Below are 18,366 nucleotides of genomic sequence, written 5' to 3' on the forward strand. Positions count from 1 at the left end.
CTCATTGGGAAAACAACTGACCTGGAAAATAGATCCAGGACAGATAATTTAAAAATTGTTGGTCTACCTGAAAGTCATGATTAACAAAACAACCTGATTAAAAATGTTTGTAGCAGCTCTTTTTGTTGTGGCAAAGAATTAGAAATTGAGGGGGATGCCCAATAATTGGGGAATGGCTGAACAAATTGTGGTATATGAATGTAATGGAATACTATTGTTCTATAAGAAATGATGAGCAGGCAGATTTCAGAAAAACCTAAAAAGATTTATGTGAATTTATACTGAGTGAAGTGAGGAGAACCAAGAGTATATTAATAGAAACATTGTTTGATGATCAACTTTGACAGACTTTGCTTTTTTAAGCAATACAATTCCAAAAGGCTCATAATAAAAAATGCTTTCTGTGTCCAGAGAAAGAATTATGGAATATGAATGTAGAATGAACCATACCAATTTCAATGTTTTGTTTTGTTTTTCTTTCTAATGGTTTTTCCCTTTTATTCTGATTCTTATTTTACAATATGACTAATGTGGTAATATATTTAATATGATTGCTTGCTGTCTTGGGGAAGGTAAGGGGAGAAAGGAAAGGAGAAAAATGTAAATCAAAATCTTATAAATGTTTAAAACTAAAAATATAATACATATAATAGCTAATAAAAACTAAAAATATATAATAAAATAGGTCTAAACAAAAAAGAGAATTTATGATCTTGGACACCCTTAAGAGAATTCATATCCTTGATATCCAGTGCAGAATTGTCTCCATTATAATTCCTACAAAGAATAAGAGGATTTGGCAAACTTTAGACTTTGGAGTATCAACACTACCTCTCCCCTTTATTCCCTTTATTTTTTTTTTTAAGTAAAGAGAGTTAGCATACGCAACCATTCCATAAGAAATGAAAGACATTTTAATATGCTTGTTATTGGTTGCTTATTCCAGGAATTTAAATGATGCCAAGAGGCATTTTTAAAAAATGAAGAATGAGTAAGATGATGAGTTAAAGGAACTGGAGATGTTTTGTCTGATAAAGCAAAGTTTCTTGAAGACAAGTACCTGCTTTAACTTCACAACCTCAGCATCTCACCTTGGTGTCCTATGTATGACAGGGATTTTGTAAATGTGCTGTACTGTTTTGCAAACAGAATATGGAAGGAATGGGATTCAAATATTTGAAAGATAGTGGAGGTGACAGAATTCCAACAGTTATTTAAAATCCTAAAAGAAGATGCTCTTAAAATGTTGCATTCAATATGCCAGCACATTTGGAAAACTCAATAGTAGTCACTGTACAGGAGAAGACCAGTTTGTATCCCAATCCTAAAGAATCACAATGCCAAAGAATTTTCAAATTATGGAAGAATTGTGCTCATTTTCCATGCCAGCAAGGTTATGCTTAAGACTATGTACTTCAGAGTCTTCTTCTTATATATTTCTTACATACTACTACTTCATCAGTATATGGACCAACAGTTTACCGGAAGTTCAGACAGGTTGTTGAAGAGAAAAAGGAATTAGAGTCCATACTGTCAATATTTACTGGGTTATGGAGAAAGCAAGGGAGTTCCAGAAAAAAAAAAGAAAAACATAGTTCTGCTTTATTAGCTATATATTATTAAAGGGTTTGACTGTGTGGATCAAAACAAAATATAGCAAGCTCTCAAAGAGATAGGAGTACCATATCATCTTACTTGTCTCTGAGGAATCTATATGCAGCTCAAGAAGCAACAATTAGAACTGAATATGGTTTAAGATTGGGAAAGGAGTACAAGGCTGTATATTGTGATCTTATTGATTGAACTTATATGCAGAGTACATCATGTAAATGCTAGACTGGAGGAAACAAAAGCCAGAGTTAAGGTTGTCAGGAGAAATATCAACAGTCTCTGATATGCAGACAATACCATCTGAGGGGAAAGAATGCATACTTAAAAAGCCTCAGGATAAAGATGAAAGAAGAGTGTTCAAAAGCTGACTTGAAGCTTAACAAAACAAAACCCAAAGAACTGAGATCTTGGCACCTGCTCCCATCACTTCCTGGAAAACAGAAGGAGAAAAAATGGAAGCAATTTCAGATTTTATATTCTTGAGCTCAAAGATTACTTACTGTAGACAGTGATTGTAGCTATGAAATTAAAAGACACTTGCCCCTTGGAAGGAAAACTATGGACCATCTGGACTACGTATGGAAAAGTAGAGACATCACTTTGTCCACAAAGGTCTATATAGTCAAAGCTATTGTTTTTTTTTTTTTTTTTTTTGATAGCAGTGATGACTATGAGCAATAGATTGTAAAGAAAACAGAGTGCTACAGAATCGACACTTTAAAATTGTACTGGAGAAGACCTTTGAGAGTCCCTTAGACAGCAAGGAGATCAAATCAGTCAACACTTAAAGAAATTAATTCAAACTATTCACTGGAAAGTCAAATACTATAAAGTTAAAGCTCAAATACTTTGGCCACATAATGAGAAAGTAGAACTCAACTTGAAAAGACCCTAATCTTGGAAAATATAGAAAGCAAAACAAGAAGGAGAAGGCAGAAGCTAAGATGCATGGAAGCAATGAATGTGAGTTTGAACAGATTTCAGAAAATAGTGGAGGTCTGGAATGCTGTAGTCCATGTGGTTATGAAGAGTTGGAAACCAATGAACAACTGAACAACAACACAAAGAAATAACAGTCTTGTTCTGCTTGGTTTCAGAAAGCAGAGTTTAAAAGTTATAGAAGATGTTGACATATAGAATCCAACAGAAAACTATATTAAAGTAGACCAGGCTGCCTTGGGAGGTACTGAGTTCTCCCACATTATAAGACTTTCATTAAAGACTGGAGGACAAGCTATGGGAGTATTTTAGAGGTATTGGTCGGCTGAAATGTTTCAGCAAATCCCTTCCAAGACTGAGAGTTTGCTGTAGTGTGATTTTGAGAACAGAAGATTTTTGTTCAGTCAGCAACTTTTGGTAATGATCACATATGCTAATGTATTATTAACCTAGAACTTATTTTTATTTTGCATAATCACAAAACTTCCATGCTTTAACAGGACATTAATTATAAGCAAACTCTATTGAATGTATTGAATAGTTTCTTTGTGAGCCAAAATCTCTCTTTGCAGCTATAACAACCTGATACTGCTGTTTTGTACTTTTACTGCCTGGATTTTTGCAAACATTTCATCACCAATTTGCAGAAATTGGAGCTAATGAATAGCAGTGTCTTCTCTACAAAGAAAAACAGATAACAGAATGTACCCATATACAAAGTATACTTGACTTGGCTTTGCATTATGAAGAGCTGACAGAAAAGCTATTAAAGGGATGCTAGGAAGAAGGTTCAATGACTGTGCTTGGCCCTGTGCTGTTGAACAACACAGTAAAGGAGGTAAAAAAAAGTAAGTGGTTAGAGAAATAAAAAAAAACATAAGAGAATGTGGTGTCTCTGAAGCCAAGACTTGGAGCAATATATTAGGATGTGATATTCAGTAGTGACAATAGCTAAAAAGAGGCAAAGGAGGATGAGGACTGAAGAAAGACCATCTGATTTGGTGATAGGAAGTTTTAGAATGATACAGGAGAAAACCTTATCTCAAGAGATTGAAGCACTGGAGATAAGGAACTGATAAAGGAAGGGAAAGGGAGAAGTAAAATTTTATCACGCATATGTATTATCAAAGAAGGAGGATGGTCAGCCACACACTGATCTTCCATAAGATATATGGTGAAAGGTTTAAACAAGAAGCACATATGAGAAATAATGAATGGATCTTGATCTCTACTAGTAGAAGTACACACATCCAAGATATGCTGATCTGAAAAGCTCCAAAATAATTTAACACTTTCTATCCCATTAAGATAACATTTTAAAATGAATTTATTTCTATTAATGAAAAGGTGGAGAAAGAAAACATCAAACATTCAGTTTCTTTCAGGGTCGGTTTTATGTTATTGATCTCTTCCGCTAAAAGGGAGGAAATATGTCCAAACTGATGTGTTTCTGGAAAAGTGGCATTGATGGAAAGGCACTTTTCAAATAAAATTCTTTATTGTAACACATTCTTCTCTAAAGGAAATTAATATTCAGAGTGTCTAAGTGCTTTCTGGGTGATTTTAAAAGAAATGTTTCAAAGCATTTGTCAGTCCAAGAAATGATACGTAAGTTAGTTTTAATGGCAGGTAATAAACTAGATCATGAGAAAGATCAGGTCAGGAATATTACTGTGGCATTATTGAAACCTTCTTCATTGGAAGCTTCTAAAAGGATCTTTTGACAGTTTAATAGAGTATTTAAGCACTTTCAAGAAAAGTATGTTGAAATGACTATTAAATTATATAAACTGGCCCTCTCCTACCTTTCCCGTATTTTTTATACCTTATTCCTCCCCATATATTGACAATAGCCCTCCTGTGGTTTCTTTCACAAAATATTCTCTCTGTGTCTCTAGGCATTTTTGCTGGTTGTCACATGTGTCTGGAATTCTCTCTTTCCTGATCTTCATCTCTTAGATTCCTTGGCATCCCTCAAGTGTTGAGAATCCCACCTTTCCAATCCCCTTGATGCTACTGATTATCTTCTACGGGTTACCTTCAGTTATCCTGTTTAAATATGTACTTAATTTTTCCCATGCATTCTACTCTATTAGATTTGAGTTCCTTGAGAACAAGATATTTTTAATTTCTCTCCTCCATTATTTGGCACATAGTAAGAGCACAATAAATACTTGCTGACTTGGATTGCCTATATTTAAAATGAAAGTATGATCCTTTGTCTCTATCTTTACTCCTTTTGTAATGTGGCTTCTAATTTTGCCCTTAATTTCTCCTTTAAACAGGCTGACAAATCATTATTCTTTTGTTTGGGCTTGCCCTTATAATGTCACTACTCCTTTCTTGGAGATCTGAGGTGTCACAAAAGTATAGCAGAATATCTTAGTAAATCATTATTGTCAAAACTGAGACATATATATGTAAATATATATATATATATATTTATAATATATACATGTATTTATCTGTATATACATATATATATATATATATATATATATACACACACACAAACATATACACTCTCACACATGAGTTTTAATGATTTGAATAGGATTTGGTTAGGGGTAGAGTTGACAGGACTGTGAGTCATATAACAGAATATGCCTAGAAAATATTTTTCTTCTACAACCTATAGATAGCCTTTACACACCTAAATTTTGATGAAATCTGAAAACTATATTCCAGAACTTGCCATGAAAATGCTTTCTCTAATCTCCCAAGCTGATCATTTTTCTCATTCACCAAATATTCCTAGAGCTATCTGTCTAATTGCTACTTTGGCACTTTACTCCTGACCTTGTGTTATACTTCTTTGTTTACATATTGTATTCCTTTATCAGATTTTAATTTTCTTTCTTTTTTTTGCTGAGATAATTGAGGTTAAGTGACTTGCCTAGGGTCACATAGCCAGGAAGTGTTAAGTGTCTGAGGCCAGATTTGAACTCAGGTCCTCCTGGCTTCAGGGCTGGTACTTCATCTACTACACTGAATTTAACTTTCTTTGTCTTCTAGACAAAGTATAACTTATTTTTGTCCTCATGTCTACTCCAGTGCTTAATACAGAACCTTACAGATTGTAGGCACTGAAATGTTTAATGAACTGAATGAAGCTAGATGCATTTTATAGCTGTTTATGACTTCTTGTTTTTTGATCCGACCTATGACTTCAACTCTGTGCAGATATGTGAGTGCAGAGACTCCTTCCACCAATGAAGATCAAAAACTCTTTTGTGTATTATAGCACTAGAGATACATGCAGACAGTTTTCAAGGAAATAAATCTAAGTGATAAATAATCATATGAAAAAGAATACTCTAAATCACTAATAATTAGAGAAATCCACATTAACGTAATCCTGAAGTTTCACCTCATACTTATCAAGAGTTGCAAAGCTAACAAAAAATATAAATGGCAAATGTTGGAGGTCTTGAGGAAAACAAGAATACTAATGTACTAGTTTTGTTTTGTTTTGTTTTGACTGCTTAAGTCTTCTTTTTAAAAAAAATATTTGTTTTTAAAACTATAAATTCCAGATTCTCTCCCTCTCTTCCCCCATTGAGAATGCACATCTGTAAATATGCAAAACATTTCCAGATGTTACACAAATGTTGTACAAAGATACCATCCAAAAACTCTAAAGAAAAAATAGAGTTTAAAAAAAAAACATGTTTCAATATGTATTCAGTTCTTGCTCTGGCTATGGAGAGGATATTTCCTTATATATCCTTTAGAAAAGTTATGGATCATGGTATTGCTAAGAATAGAAGAGTCATTTATAGCTAATTATCCCACAACATTGTTATTACTTTGCACACAGTACATCTGACTTTGCATGATCTCATGGAGGCCTTTTTTTTTTGTTTTTTGAGATCATCCTGCTCATCATTTCCCATAGAACAATAAATACTAATGCACTGTTGATGGAACTGGGAATTGGTGTAGCCATTCTAGAAAATAATTTGAAGTAATGTCTCCAAAGTTTCTAAATTGTATGCAGCCTTTGAACCAACAAATCAATAACAGACCTATGGCCTAAGGAGATGTTAAAAAGAATATATCAACTTTTATGTCCAAAAATATTTATAGCAGTAGTTTTAGTAGTGAAAAATATTTATAAACTAAGGAGGTGCTCCTCTATTGGGGCAATATGAATTATTCATATTTTGGACCTGTTAATATTGGCTTGTTGATGAACAAATTATGGTATATAAATATTGGAATATTACTTTGTTACAAGAAATGACAGAGGGATTTGGTTGTTGCAGAGAAACCTGAGAAGACTTGTTTGGATTGATACATAGTGAAGTGTAGAACTAGGAGAACAATTTCCACTATAACATCACCATTTTAAAAATGAACAGTTGGGGAAGACTTAAGAACTCTGATCAACACAATGGTCAATCAAGACAACAGAGAACTAATGATGAAAAATGCTACCCACCACCCTGAAAAGTGATATGACTCATGTAGCAAGAGATGACTATTTTTTGGAAATGGCTAATGTAGGAATTTGATTTGCTTGATTATACCTAAGTGTTAAAAGTTGTTTTTTTTTTTTTTTTTTGGTAGGGAATGGCAGGCGTGGGGAAGACAAGGTGGAGTGGGAAAAACTAAATACCTGATAACTGAATGTATTAAATTTAATTTAAAACATACTTTTAAACAAGTATCAAATACACTGAGAGGTTAAATGACTTGTCTTGGGCCACACAGTTATAATGTCTCAAAGGTGACACTTGAACCCAAATCTCTTAACTCCCAGACTACCACTCTATCTACTAGCTAGTACTGCTGCTGCTTTAAAACTAGAATTCATAAACAGAGATGTCCCCAGTCATCTCTGCATCTTATCAATGATCCTTGAATTGTATTACCATATTTATGGTAAAGTTCCTCATCTTCTACCCATCCCCCATAGCAATACCTTTCATATGGCCTTTCCTTTTACTTTATTAAAAGATTTTTTGGGGAACTAAAGTACTATGGATCCCTAATTGGCAAAATATGCTTTTGAATCTAGTTTCCAAATGGATCTATACATATCATTAACTCTCACGTGTGCTTCAATTGCCTACCACTCTCTATTCATCTTGGGGAACAAAGGTTCACATTAATGAGATTGTGTGGGTCTACATAGGAGTTCAGTTTGTGGCCACAGAATAGAGAAATTTTAATTGGCCTCTTAAGGAATTAAATTTGCAAACCCCACCACCGTAACACTAGATTCATTTGAAGTCTCTGATAATTTTGTAACTTATTTAAAATAATGAATCATTCATATTTCTGAACCTGCTAATATTGCCTTGTAGGCTACGTGACTAATTTCAAGGCACCTCACCACTTCTCTTTCTATTCACATATTGAAATGACTGAATCTTTAATCTTCTAATATGAATGTGGCACAAGGGTCTGTACTTGGTCCTCTTCTCTCTTCAAAAACTCTCCCTTAGCAAATCAGATTAGATATGTGTGATGAGGAAAAGTAAGGAGTTGAGGATGATGTCAAGATTACAGACCTGAGAGCCTGGAGAACAGCAACACCTTTGCTAAAAATAGTAAAATTTGATAGAGGAAAAGGGTTTGGGTAATGACAATAAATTCTGTTTTGGACACATTGACTTAGAGACTTTTTGAGATGTCCAGTTTAAAACATTTAGTAGACAACTGGCAATATGGGACTGAAATTCGGGGACATACATATCTCTTTGAATCATCTGCATCAGGATGATAATTAAACCCATGGGAGCTGAGAAGTTTACCAAGAAAGGGGGCAGAAGGAGACAGAAGAGGGACTGTGGCCAAACCTTAGGAGACACCTACAATTAGGGAACATGATATAAATGATGACCTAGCAAAGAGGAGTAAGGAGAAGTCAGAGAGGTAGAAAGAGAAGTGTCATAAAAACCCTGACAGGAGAGAGCACATAAGAGGGAAAGATAGGCAACACTATTAAACGCAGCAAACAAATCAAGGAGATGGATGAACTGACAAACTAGTAGAATGGGTTTGGTTGGTCTTGAAAATCTATGCCAAAGAGTACTAAAGTGAAATGAAATAGGAAAGGAAAAACTAGCTACAATATATCCCCTAAGCTGAATAACATATAAGGATAGGAACTGACTCTATGATTTCTTAGCAATTTCTCTGCAATTTATCGACCTGGAGATTAAAATGAGAGATTTTAAATTAATTGTCCAGGATCATACAGCAAGTATATGACAGAAGTGAGACTTGAACTCAGGTCCCCTCAGTTCTCTATTCAACATCATTACACCTCTCATATACCATATAGAAAACATATCAGGATGTCAAGTTAGAAAATTGAATGTAGAAATATCCAGAAATTCACAGAAGACAAAATCCAAGAATTGAGTCACACATAAAGTCACTTGGCCATGTAGAATAGTGAGCAATTAGAAAAAAAAAAAAAAAAAAACAAACACAAGATTTCCATCCATTGAGACTCTTAACTTCTTTCTTGTTTTTCCTTTAGTTACTATTATCTGATTCACGAATTTGAGAAATCATTCACTGATTAGTTTTAAAAAAGAAAATATAACCAAAGTATTTTAAGAATGAAGATGCAAAGGCATAATTCACAAGAAATGTAAATTAGTCGATGAAAATTTCCTAACTACATGCTCAAAATGGATCTGTGATTTCATCTAGTTAGGAATTCTTTCCAAAAATGCAAATTGTGACCCACCTATGCATCTCTTAACTGTGTTCTACCACAAGTTTAACACAGGAGGTCAGCTCAAGAGATGGGAGGCATCCCTTGCTTTCTCCCTACATCAAGAAGGTCCTGATGAGAACCCAGTATGCCAACATGTCACCAAATTAGATCAAAACAAGGCTGAGAACTTAAATGAAATGGATGGCTATTTCTAAAAGTACTTAATATCCAAACTAAGAAAACAAACAGATGAGACAGATTATGAAGAACCTAACTTCTCAGAGAAAGAAATTGATCAATTCACAAAGGAAGTCTCAAAAAATTTTAAAAATAACATCGATTGTGTGAGATGATTTCTTTTTTCTTTTTTCTTTTTTTTTGAGTGAGTGAGATGATTTTTAAGGGAATTCCATAAAATATTTAAAGAATATATATGAGCCAATTGTATCTATGGGACCAATAGGAGTGGCAGTGTGGTGCAATGGATTTGAAACGAGGGGAAGAACCGAGGCTCACATTTTGGCACTGCCACTTACTATGTGATCTTGGGCAAGTCATTCATCATCCCAGACTTCAATGTATTCAAATATAAAATCGTACCTATAAATCTATGATTCTTTGATGGTCTTGATATCCAAACAGAAAAAACAAACAAACAAACTATGGTTCAATATTACCAATGGCTAATATACTAAAAATATTTAAGTAGGAAAAATGAGGTAACAACAATATATATTCAGAAACATTATTCACTTTGATCATATTGGATTTCTATCTGGAAGGCAAGACTGGTTATCCCACATTAGGAATACTATAAACACAACTAATCATATCAATAACAAAAATAATGAAAATAATTCATTTTAATTAATTGATATAGAAAAGATGTTTTATCAAATAAAAGTATAATCTCTCATAAACAGGATAGAAATAAAAGTACTTTCCCTTAATATTATCAAATGCCATCAATTTTAAGTCAATGATTAGAGCTTTATTTATAAAAGAACAGAGAAACGTTTCCAAAAAAGATAGATTTAGAATTCATACAGCCTTCAATCTCTGAAACAGTGAGATCTATGCTAGACATAACAATGAGGATAAGAAAAAGAACATAAAGCAACACTTGGCAAAAAAGAGGTAAAATGATCTCTATTTGCTGACTGTGTGATGGCTTACTCAGTGAACTCCAGAAAATCAGCAAAATAAGCACCAGACAATTAGAAGCTTCATTAAATAAACAGGATTCAAAATGAATTTGCAAAAATCATTAGTTTTTCTTTATATTAACAATAAAAACCTGAGGGAAGAGGAAAACAATTCCACTAAATATTTCAAAATGCATTAAATATATGAGAATTACCTTAACAATACAATAAAGGACATATATAAAAAGATAAAACAACTTTTCACAGAAATAAAGGAAGGTCTAATCAGCTGGAGAGAGATTCAATTTTCATTGCTGGGCCACATCAATAGAGAAAACATGATGATATTATCCAAATTAAATTTAACACGGCAGCAAAAGAATGCCTTATACAATAAGATAGCATAATAACAAAATTCACTGGGAGCAACAAAAGGAAAAGATTATCAAGGGATATAATGAAAATAACACAGAAAGGTGGGAGTCTTCATGTTCCCACATCTCAAATTGTAGTACAAAAGTATAATCATCAAAATGAATTCATATTTGATAAAAATGGAAAAATAGATCAATGGAACAGATTGACAAAGATCCAGTAACAAATATGGACAGCATTCTAGTGTTTGAAAGTCTAAAAACACATGTCTGGGGAAAAGTTTTGCAGAAAAACTTTTAGATTAGCATTTTATTACAAAGATTACAATATGAACATATTGTATTATATTCAGGACCTAAATTTTATCAAGGAGCAACATGTTGCTATTGGGGAAATGATAGGAATATTAGGGGCATATTAGAATTCTACCTTAGAATTTGTGATTTAATCAGAAAAGGAAGGATTAAGAAAGAAGCTGTCAATTTAAATATGCCAAGTTAAACATCACTGAGAATAACTACAATGTAGGAAGGAGATAGATATAGAATTGTAAAGGAATAAAAATACAAGAAAAGAGGCTAGTAATAAAAACCATGGCCTCAAATGTTTATAAGCAAATACACATGGAATGAAAAAGAATTAGAGATCCTAACACAAGATAGCAAATATCACTTCATTGTTACTAGTGAGACTTGGTAGAATGATATGCAGAACAAATTTATGCACCTGAAGGAATATACCTTACAAGACAAAAACAAAACCCAAAACACCGGTAGAAGTAGAAAAAAATGGTGGTAGAATACAATTATTTTTTTTACAAAGGCATACTCAAATGAAGAAATTCATATGAAGAATAAGAATGGAAAGCTTTAGGGAATAACATATAGGTGAATATCAAAGGAGGCACTTCCCCTTTTTACCTTACCTATCCTACTTTTTCTTTCCATTTTCTGAAAGATTTTTTATTAATTTTGTTTTCACAACACCTATTTCTTGATGTATACTTTTCTTTCCCTTTCATGGAGAATCATTCTTTATAATAAATAATTTCTTTCTTTTTTTTATTTTTAAGAGCTTTCTATTTACAAGTTATATGTATGGGTAATTTTACAGCATTGACAATTGCCAAACCTTTCGTTCCAATTTTTCCCCTCCTTCCCCCCTTCCCTTCCCCTAGATGGCAGGATGACCAGTGGATGTTAAATATATTAAAGTATAAATTAGATACACCATAAGTATACATGTCCAAAACGTTATTATGCTGTACAAAAAGAATCGGACTCTGAAATATTGTACAATTAGTCTGTGAAGGAATTCAAAAATGCAGGTGGGCAAAAATACAGGGACTGGGAATTCAATGTAATGGTTCTTAGTAATCTCCCAGAGTTCTTTTGCTGGGTGTAGCTGGTTCAGTTCATTACTGCTCCATTGGATCTGATTTGGTTCATCTCATTGCTAAAGAGGGCCAGGTCCATCAGAATTGATCATCATATAGCATTGTTGTTGAAGTATATAATGATGCCCCTGGTGCTGATCATTTCACTCAGCATCAGTTCCGGTAAGTCTCTCCAGACCTTTCTGAAATCATCCTGTTGGTCATTTCTTACAGAATAATAATATTCCATAATATTCATATACCGCAGTTTATTCAGCCATTCTCCAATTGATGGGCATCTACTCAGTTTCCAGTTTCTGGCCACTACAAAGAGGGCTGCCACAAGCATTCTTGCACATACAGGTCCCTTTCCCTTCTTTAAGATCTCTTTGGGATATAAGCCCACTAGTAACACTGTTGGATTAAAGGGTATGCATAGTTTGATAACTTTTTGAGCATAGTTCCAAATTGCTCTCCAGAATGGTTGGATGTATTCACAATTCCACCAACAATGTATTAGTGTCCCTGTTTTCCCACATCCCCTGCAACATTCTGCATTATCTTTTCCTGTCATCCTAGCCAATCTGAGAGGTGTGTAGTGGTATCTCAAAGTTGTCTTAATTTGCATTTCTCTGATTAATAATGACTTGTAGCATCTTTTCATATGGCTAGAAATAGTTTCAATTTCTTCATCTGAGAATTGTCTGTTCATATCCTTTGACCATTTATCGACTGGAGAATGGCTTGATTTCTTATAAATTAGAGTCAGTTCTCTATATATTTTGGAAATGAGGCCTTTATCAGAACCTTTGAATGTAAAAATGTTTTCCCAGTTTATTGCTTCCCTTCTAAACTTGCCTGCATTAGTTTTGTTTGTACAAAAACTTTTCAGTTTGATATAATCAAAATTTTCTATTTTGTGATCAGTAATGATCTCTAGTTCTTCTTTGGTCATAAATTCCTTCTTCTTTCACAATAAATAATTTCTAATAGAAGAAAACAATGGCAAAAGGAAAAATTCAGCAAAACCAATCGATATATTGAAAATTATGACCTTATACACAATAGTCTAGATTTGTCTTCTCCACCTCTGCAAAGGAGTAGGGAGACATGTCTTCTCATATCTCTTCTTTGGGATCAAGCTTAGCTTATAAAAGTCCACAAAATTCGATTGTTTTGTGACAGTTGTAATTATTGTATATGTAGGGGTTTTTTCCCTCTATTTGTTGGAATACATGGGAGCCACCTGACTGGCTGCTGGAGACCCAAACCAAAATGGATCCCCTCTCATGAGAGGATGATACAAGGAGAATGAGAGACAGTTGCTATTTCTTGATCTTTTATGACATAGAGGCCATTGCATTGTCTGACCTCTCTCCTCTTCCCTTTGCCTCCAATTTATCTCATTCCCAGTCTGCAACACCTGTGTCAGCAAAGGCTGCCTTGCAACTCCTTCAGATACTTTGAACCACAGCTGTGGAGGCTCTTGGAGAATTGACCTGTCCCTTAACAAAATTAGATTGTTTTGTGACAGTTGTAATTATTGTATTTACTGGACTTCATATGAGTTCTTGTATTTCCATGTTTCACTGTATTCATCATGTTCTTCATTTCTTATAGCACAGTCATATTCTATTACATGTATGTATTATAATTTCTTTACCCATTCCCAAATTGATGGACATATCTACTTTGCTTCCAATGCTATATTAACACAAAGAGTGCTGCTAGAAAATTTTAGGTGTATAGAGAAATTTTCTCTTTGTCAATCTCCTCCTTGAGCTAATTACCTAGTGCTAAGTCTTTGGGTATTTTATTTGAAAAACTACAAATTGTTTTTCATAATGGTCATAACAAACAATCCTACAAACATTAATAATTTAATCTATTCTCACTTTTACCAATTTTCTAGATGAAATGAAGTAAAAAAGCTAGGTGAAGTGAAATGTCAAGATTATTTTGATTTGCATTTCTTTCATTAATAGTGATTTAAAATATAATTTAATATAATTAATAGTTTACAATGCTCTTTTAAAGAACTGTATATATTGTTTAATCACTAATCTGTTGCAGAGTGGCTTTTGATCTTATATATTTCTATTCATTATCTAAATATATCAGACATCAAACACCGAGAGACATTGGATAAAATTAATTTTTTCACAGTTTTTCACTTCTCTTTTTATCCAAGACATTAGTTTTATATGTGCAGAACTTTTTTAATTCCATGAATTTAAAATTATTTATTTTATCTTTTATAATTGCATCTCTATTGTTTGAGTATAAATTCATGCTTTATCCACAATTATGAAGGATATGTGATGTACTTCTAATTGTTTAGACTATGATATCTAATATCAAAGTCAAATCAATATTGAATGTATTGTATAATGTGGCATAACATTTATCGAAGGCTAATGTCTGCTGGACTACATGCCAATTTTCCTATCAATTCTTATCAAACAAGGAGTTCTTTGCAAGGTAATTTATGTAATTTTGTTTATCAAATATTGGGCTAATAAGTTTCACTTCTGATTCTTGCTTGTTTAGTCTGTTCCACTGATTTGTTTCTATTTTTAACCTGTATCATTTTAAAAAGTTGATGTTTAATAATACAGTTTATACTTTTCTTTTTTTTTGCTTTACTTTTTCCTAATTCACCTATTCAGCTATGCATGTCTCATTTTATTGTATTATTATCAGTAAATAATGTGTTTATTATTTTTATCTTTTTATACCCATTTGAAATATCTCTTGCTATAATCAATTTTTGTAAATGTTTCATGTAGTAGTAATTAATAAGCATATCCATTAGAAGACACCATAAGAATTTTAGCTTTATTTCAAAATTTTCTCAATTACTTCTCTGTAAGATTTGTGCAAATCTATAAGAAGTCATTAAAACTTCCTACTATTACAGTGTTACTAAGTATATCTTTTTGAAATTCAGTTTTTTTTCTTGTATGAATTTAGAAATTCTGTCATTTGGAGTCCAAGGAGTCAGGAATAAAATTTAGAGGGAAATGAAGATATGAATGGTCTAGGTGCTCTATTTAAATACAACTTCTGGGAAGAAACAGCCAATCAAAGGAAAAGTCCACTGTGGTGAAGGATACTTCTAGTGTGAGAAGTTCAGGAGTGACATGAACTTCTAGGATATAGAGCTTGCTGTGGCATGGTAGAGAAAGTCTGGAAACTGAGGAACCAATGAACATACAAGTTTAATCATTATATTAGTTTGTTGTCTATGGTTCCATCAAAGATTATTTCTTTATCTCTGCTTATATTGTGAGTTTAAGTTTTTGTTTTCCTTGATAACATGGCTGTATATGATGCTTTATTTTGATTCACCTGATATATAGGAAAATGTTCCAGCTACTCATTTCTGTTCTGTGTACATGTTTGATTTTACATGTTTATTGTAAGCAAGAAAATGTCGATTTCTTTTTGTTTTAATGCAATCTTAAACCACATTTAACCTCTATTTTTCTTATTTCTATGTTTTTGTATTGTGCTTGGATCATACTAAGTGCTTAACTTGACCCAACACACTGTCTTTATAAACTTTGTCCCTCATCCCATTGCAAAGGCTATTCAACAATATTGGAATTATACATTTATGAGAGAAGGAATGACAATGACAACAGAGCTTTAAGGTATAAACTGTCAGAACCTGTCCAGATTTATGTGCTCCAAATCTATCCTTTTAGTGCCATATGATCACTCTTCCATTTTCCATGCAATTTCTTCTTTGCTTGCATGTTCTCCCATACTTATTGGTGGTCACTGTTAGAAGGAACTCATATTTCCCTTCTTCTGAAATAAAACATGGAGCTACAACATTCTCTAAAAGGATTAGAACCACTGAGAGATCCTCATGTTCCATTACAAACATATTCCTCTTCTGATAATGTTTATTTTGGGATGCCTTTCTTGACACGATCGTGAACTCTTTCAGTGAGTATTTTGACCTCTGCTTCCAAGATATATGGACGATTTTCTTGATAATTTTTTAAAGATGCTGTCCTGGTGTTCCTTTTGTTTATATGGCTTTCAATTAGTTCAATGATTGTGATACTGTCTCTACTGTATCTATTCTCCAAGTGAGTTGTTTTTCCCATAAAGTATTTAACATTTTCTTCTTTTTTTTCTTCTTTTGTATTTATTTGATTGATTCTTGCCTCACAGAGTCATTGTCTTTCACTTGTCCAATTCTAAATTTAAGGGAGCTGTTTTCTTCAAACAGCTGTTGTACTTTCTCATTTATTTAGTCAGTTGTACTTTTTAAGGAGTTGTTTACTTCAGTGAATTTTTGTATCTCCTTTTCCATTTTGCCAGTTCTACCTTTTAAGCAATTATTTTCGTTTTCTAAGCTGTTGATTCTTTTACCATAATTCTCTTGCATCACTCTCATTTCTTTTCCAGAATTTTTAATCTAGCTCTCTTATATGTGAGTCTTCCATGAGTTCTTTCTAGGCTTGAAACTACTTCCCATTTATATTTGGGATTTTGCCCATAGGTGTTTTGACACTGCTGTCTTCTTCTGAGATTTTGTCTTGATCATCCTTATCACTGCAATAAGTTTCTATAGTTATTTTCCTCTCATCTTTACTTTTTACTTTCTTTTAAGTTTAAGCTCTGATCCCATGGTGAAAGGGACATTGTCTCTGGCTTCTTGGGCCAGGGAATGCAGGTCCTGGCTGTTTGCATGGTGCAGAAACGATACTTCCTTGAGGTCCATGGGGTTGGGGGAGTTGTTTTTTGCTGTTGTGCTAAGGGCTTGGGACGGAGGGTGTCTGGAGCTTCTGGAAGTTCTAGGGGTCTGGCAGCTTACCTGGTGCTCGGCTGGAGTTGCAGTGTTGACATGTGGGGTATGCTGAGGCTGGTGGGCTGTTTCTGCCTTTCCCAGGGGGACACAATGAAGCAGATGGTCGTCTGGCCATTGGTGGCTGCTTGTTTTCTGGCGGTGATGCCGAAAAGCACATGGACATTGTACAGCTAAAGTCTGTCTGTCCTCTGGCTCTGCTAAGGCATGTGATGGGTCCTGGTGTTGGTGTTTGCCTACTTCACTGCACTGAGGCTCGGGATCGCCTTCTGGTTTGCTAAGTAAGAGTTTGTTGCTATCTTGCTGGGACACTTTCTGTCTTGGACTGTACTCCCTTTTTACTCAAGAGAGACAGACCTTTTCTGTCAATCTTCAAAGTTTCTTGGGTTGAATGATTGTTTCAGTCCATCTTTTTGATGGTTTTGCTATTACAGGATTTTTGGGGAGTGCTATTTTATGGTTGTTTGGGGGTGAATATAGGAGATTGATGACAATTCCTTGATCCTTGCTTTTAGATAGTTTGATAGTATTTCCACCTGATTTTAAAATATATTATCTGTTGCTATGTCTCCTTATAATTTTAAAATCAGATTTTCTCCTTTAATTACGTAGCACAAACTTGATTCTTTAGACAAAAGTGTATTATCTATCAGCATTTTCTGAATCCTCCCCCATTGAGGCTATGTATATCAATGCAACTGTATTATAAAATTGCTTCAGTTTCCTCTCCTGTTAAGGTATTTCCTTTTTATTTGCATTGGCTCACACTACAAGTACCTTCTGAGGGCACAGGACTGGCCTCAGGTAGATTTCATTTTCCCTTTTTTTAAGGAGTATTTTCTGGACACTCATTCTGATCCTCCTGCCCTAGCTCCATTCCTTGCTCTTATTATTTACTTTTCTAGGTGAGATTACTTAACAGCTACTGCATTTCTGCAGAACTGGGGAAGGGTCAGGTTGGTGATCCAAGAATAGGATCTTCATTCTTGTGTTTAACAAAAGACTGCCCCAGACAGCTTGAAACCTAATTCTCTCCCCTTTCTATTCCACTCACCCACTTCAACACTGCTGCATAAACCTCCTGTGGCTGGGCAGAGTTGACAGCTGTCATTTGTTTCAATAGGGTAGCAACAGTCAGGAAATAGAGAGTTCAGCCAGATTCTCTTCCTAAGAAGACGAAATCTACATGAATCCCAAAGCATAAATTCATTAGATGCTTTGTGTGTTCAGCCAGAGTGTAAAGACAGGGAGGGGAACTCTGTGATTTTGTTCATGATTAAGATTCTTTACTATTAATCCATAAGGTATTACCTTGTTATGCTTTTTCATTTCATATCTTATAGATTCAGCTCTAATAGATCTGCCTCTGGTACATTATTCCTCTTTTTTTGGGGGGGGTGCTTTTTTTGTCTTGGTT

The sequence above is a fragment of the Sarcophilus harrisii genome, chromosome X (genome assembly GCF_902635505.1).
Source record: "Sarcophilus harrisii chromosome X, mSarHar1.11, whole genome shotgun sequence".
NCBI lineage: Eukaryota > Metazoa > Chordata > Mammalia > Dasyuromorphia > Dasyuridae > Sarcophilus > Sarcophilus harrisii.